General features: G+C 44.4%; 1 pseudogene; it reads left to right on the top strand.

Moving 5' to 3' along the window:
• Positions 1–383: 383 nt before the first annotated feature.
• Positions 384–452, top strand: LOC112927311 (U4 spliceosomal RNA; annotated as a pseudogene).
• Positions 453–5,374: the final 4,922 nt, after the last annotated feature.

Raw genomic sequence — 5,374 nt, 5'->3', positions numbered from 1 at the left:
ATCCTTGGCAACGGGATGAAATTACTCTCAGGGAGAACATTCAATTAAGCCACTATTTTCAGACTCCAGTTGGAAAAGGATTGCCAAACAGCAGAGTAGTGAACATCATCCTGAGAAACAGCTAGATGACAGATACGTAGTAAAAGTAGATAGATGAACATGTAAATAAAGGTGTAAGCGTTTTTGTCTGTTGGAGCTATAGTATTCTGAGTAAGTTATTAAGAATTTTATATTTTAGGAGTGCCTGGCTGGTTTAATGGGAAGAGTGCACAACTCTTGATCTCAGGTCCTGAGAGATTGCGTAAATACATACATACATACATACATACCATTTTAAGGCTCACCTGGAAGAAACTAAGTATCTCTTTAAGGGTCAATAGGTCAGCTTTGCGCAGTGGCAGTATCGTAGCCAATGAGGTTTATCCAAGGTGCGATTATTGCTAATTGAAAAGGGTCAATAGGTGATGTAGCCATACCATATTGCTCTCTAGGCTCTGTGGTGGATGCAATGCTATAGTTGTGATATTTCTGAGACACCCATGTATACAGTCTCCACATATCACATGTGTATGAAATACAATGCATTACCTCTTACTGTAAACAGCATAATATCCAGCTCATTGCATGTGGGCATCATTGGAACGCCTGAAAGCTTGCTGTTTTTTTTTTTCCTGAAGGGTTCCCTGTGCTAGTTTAATTCTTCACCTTTAGGCAAGGTCTGCCTAGACTGGTCTTGAATTGCTGCTTTGGTGGTTCCCAGGGGTTGGCCTGTGTGGGTCAGGTATCCACTGATATGAAATCCACTGAGATGGGTTTTTCCCTTTAAGTCTTTTTTCTCTATGCTTCTGTCACATATAATCTGCAAATGTGTTTCATCTAGTGTGTCTGGCCTCTGTCAATCCTTGAGTTTGTGGCTGACTGAGTGGCTGTATTTTCGTTGCTGGGAGGAATATAAAGTGATCAGCTGGTCTCACGGTTGTGATGGTCACTGAGGCAGGGAGCCTTGCCTGGAGAAGCCTGGACTACCGCTGCTGGGAACAAGATGCATCATTTCCTCAATAGCATATGTCTCTGGACCCCTCTGGGTGTCCAGAGGTTTCTTGTGGACCGAAGGCCTTGCACAGGTGCCATTCCCTCCCTGCATTGCCTCAGCACGACTGGGAGAAGCAGCCTGGGCAGGGGGCAAGGCAGAGAGTGTGGTGACAGCCAAGAAGGATGCTGGCTTCTTACTCTAGCTGTTGTTACCACATAGTGTCCACCTAAACACAGAGTAAGAGCTACCAAGCCTCCAGGTGCATGGACAGTATGTATTTTAAAAGATTAATTTATGTTTTATTTTTTCCTTTTCCCTGTATAGTCTCTTCCCACCAAGCGGGGAGTTCTTATGCTTAACTGCCACAGAGAAAGTATATGAAATGGCAGAAAGCAGAGATTTTGGTTTCTCATTTACCAAGCGGTTTGAAGAATGTTGGTTTGTGGTAGAAGTAGAATGAAGAGAAAAAGAAAAAGATTCAAGAGTTTTACAGTGGAATGTCTTTAAGAAAGTTGAAGGAAACAGATTCCCTTCAGTCTTGGCTTTCTGGCATCACCCCAGAGATGTGACAACATTCTAGAGAAGAAAAGCCCTGGGGCCCTCGGCCTTGCAAATACAACCCACATCCCAAGTGGGGCATGGAAACAAAGGTGTCACTGGACTTGAAGGTGCTCCTGGGGAAGACACAATGTCTGTCCAAACTGTAAACTTAATGAGTCACGAATGACCCAGTGACAGAAGGGAACTGGGAATTGGGAAAGACTGTGAAATCTTCACCAAATCCCTGAGGGGAAGCACCAGAAATGACTGTCTGTCAGAATGGGGCTCAGAGGCAGACACTCAATTGATGTGGAAAACAAAGAAAATGCTGTGCTGCCAGTCGGTGAATGGTATTCTCTGCACATTCATTGGGAGAATTGTGGAGGATTTTTACCGTGTCGCTGGAGCTACATTTTCCAGAATTCCCTCCCCTGTATTGTACATGTTGGGCTTGGCCACAAGAGAAAGATCGCGAGAGATTTGGAAGGCAGAAGTGAGGCGGCAGCTGTGAGGCTCTGGAGGTCGTTTAGGGCCCTGGGTGCCACCAGGCTTCCACACATCACGGTCACCGCCACTCACCTCCTGGGTCCCCCATTGATAGGGGGCAGTAGCTGGTCCCACATTTCCTCCAGCCTCCCCTTCAGCTTCCGGGGATGCTTCCTAAATACGTAACTTGCAATCAAATCACCCCCAATTGGCTTCTGAGAAAACACAACCTAAAACAGACCTCACTGGATGCAAAAACAGACTGAACTCGATTAAGTTTCAGCATAAAGATGTCCCTAAGTTTTCAAAAACCACATCTACATGGCTTGGGGGAGATACTCCCAGTGTCTAATTACTGCTTCAGCATGGGCACCACCAGAGCAGCTAGCTGTCAATCTTGCCTGCTGGAAAGTCCGGGGGTCCCCAGGGGCCCAGGTTTTCAATACTTTTGCATCCTGTACTGCTATACCAGTAGCATCCGTGTTGTTTGTGCATAGGATCCTTTTGGTGCAGATAGGGAAGCACATGAGTGGAACCCAGACACATTTGAGCTCCCATTTCCTTCCTTAAAGCCTGACTTAGCACTGCATCCTGGTCAAAAGAAGCACAAGGTCTGACTCCAGACAGCCTCAAAAGTCACTACGCCTTTAGCAAAACAATATCTCCCAGAGAGGTCAGGTGAGGAAGGAGTAACATTATCTCACAGACCCAGCAAGTTCTCCAGCTTACAAAGTTCCACCCACAAGGCAGTTGCCTACATCTTCAGTTTTCCAAAGGCTTCAGGCTGCAGTGGGCTCTCTCCCACCATCCCCACTCCCCTGCCCTGACCCCAGTATGCAGCCGCCCACCAGCCATGTCACATAGAGCAAGATTGTCCTCAAGAGGTTGGAGTGAGTGAAGGGGTAGGGTTGGGGTGGGGAAGACAGACTGTACTTCAAAAATTTTTGTCTGGGTCACATGTGAAAATGAACAGTTTAAATTGACGATAATTCAAGATCCACCACACCTCCCCTCCCCCCATCAAAGAGTTACCCCACCAGTGAGGCCTCCTCTCTGGTGAGAATTAGCATAGAATAACACTATATCTACAACCCAATTTCTTCTCCCTTCCTCTGGAAGCTAGTATCAAGTTCAAATAAGTATTGCAGGAAGGGTTGCTAATGACCTTCAAGCCCATTAGCTGCATGGTTTATGTTGGCTTCAAATGGGGATGCAGGTAATGTGACACATCGTTCCCTGGCATCCACATGCTCACAGTTCTCAGGTAGCATCTACTTTTGTCCAGATATTAAAATCCAGCCCAGTACAAAGAGTTTCAGAAATTGGCCCACCTCTGCGTCCTTTCCCATTTTATTCTTCTCGGCACAGTTGCATGAAGTAGACGTTTATGTGGTTGAGATAGTGCCAAGGCTCCATTTTCTCTGTTAATGGCAAGAGATCAGGAGAAGAGAAAACACAAAACAGCCTCCATTTTCATGGGGCTAACATCATCATTCTTACTGGAGGCTCATTTGTTTCCTGGGCAGCTTGCCTCTGGAGAGGAGAGCAGGGCTGGTGGTGGGGGGGCCAGGAGCTCCAAGTTGGATCAGAGAGGGCAGCCAATACCCATGAAGGCTGAGTAAACTCCCTGAGGCACTCAAGCAAGCAGCAGGAAAAGAAATTCAGAGGTGGCAAACCCTTGCTAACTCTGTCCCTCTCACCTGGAAAAACACAGGTGACAAGCCATAGGATAGGAAAAGATATTTTCAACTAGCAAAGCCCTAATTTCCCAAATGTATACATATTCCAGTATATGAATAAGAAAAGGACAGGGATGAGCACCGGGGTGGCTCAGTTGGCCCAACTCTTGATCTCAGCTCAGGTCTTGATCTTGATCTCAGAGTTGTGAGTTTGAGCCTCACGTTGGGCTCCATGCTGGGAGTGGAGCCTACTTAGAAGAAGAAGGAGAAGGAGAAGGAAGAAGAAGAAGAAGAAGAAGAAGAAGAAGAAGAAGAAGAAGAAGAAGAAGAAGAAGGAGGCAAATAACCCAGTAGAAAAAATGGGCAAAAGACTTAAATATACCTTTCGCAAGACAAAAAAAAAAAAACAAAAAACATACAAAGATGCTCAATTTCATTAATTATTAGAATCATGTAAATAATAATGAGGTAACTTTACACATCTTACAAAAGCAGCAAAATTTAAAAATCCGACAGTATCGGGCAGCCCGGGGGGGGGGGGGGGGGGGGGGGGGGGGGGGCGCCTCAGCGGTTTAGCGCCACCTTCAGCCCAGGGCCTGATCTTGAAGCCCCCGCATCGAGTCCCACATTGGGCTCCCTGCATGGAGCCTGCTTCTCCCTCTGCCTGTGTCTCTGCCTCTCTCTCTCTCTCTCTCTCATGAATCAATAAATAAAATCTTTTAAAAAAATAAAATAAAAAATAAAAATCCAACAGTATCAAATGATAGTGAACATGTAAAACAATGGGAACTCTATATCACATACTTCTGGTGGGAGAGTAAATTGGTTCAATCACTTTGGAAAACTTTGATAGTATCTAGTAGAGATGCTCTAAATATCCCCAGATGCTATACACTGGGTCTTTTGCCACCTGTCCCAAACTTGACCCCTTCTCTTCCAGATCTCCTAGAACCTGGTCTGGATTAGCTATGAAAATAAATGAGGTCTAGTTTGAGGGACTGACTTCCCTGGCCTTTCTTCCTTTTTTCTCCCCTTCCTTTTAGTTTTTCAAAGGAGTAAGATAAAATATATATATATGTAAAAGTACATAAAATATGTTTATGGAGTTTAACACATAGTTACAAAGCTCTGTGTAATCAATACCCAGATCAAGAAGTAGTATCAGAATCCAAGAAGCCCCCTGTGGGTTCCCTAATTGCAACCCTCTCCCTCCTCATTAGAATTAAATACTATTATCCTGTCATTCAGAATATTAATTTTCTTTATATTCTTTGTACTTTTACCATCTATCTAAACTTCATGTATATGGATTCCTATTGAATACATTCTTCTGTGTCAACATTATCTCCCTCAACACTATGTTTGTGAGATTCAGACAAGTCACTGGTTGTAGCTGTCAGTCACTCATTTTCATTGCTGTATTGTATTCCATTGTATGAATACACCACAATGCATTTTTCTATTCTGTTCTTGATTGATAGAGTTGTTTCCAGTTTGAGTCTATTATGAACAATGCTGCCAAAAACATTCTTGTACATAAATCCTGGTGCACATGTGCAAGAGCTTTTCTAGAGCGATGACCTAGCGTGGCTTCCTTTTAATCTAGGTTTAGTACATTCATGTTTTTTCCCTGCCT

Source organism: Vulpes vulpes, chromosome 6 (genome assembly GCF_048418805.1).
Source record: "Vulpes vulpes isolate BD-2025 chromosome 6, VulVul3, whole genome shotgun sequence".
In the NCBI taxonomy this organism is placed as follows: Eukaryota; Metazoa; Chordata; class Mammalia; order Carnivora; family Canidae; genus Vulpes; species Vulpes vulpes.
This window is presented reverse-complemented; position numbering and strand designations above follow the sequence as displayed.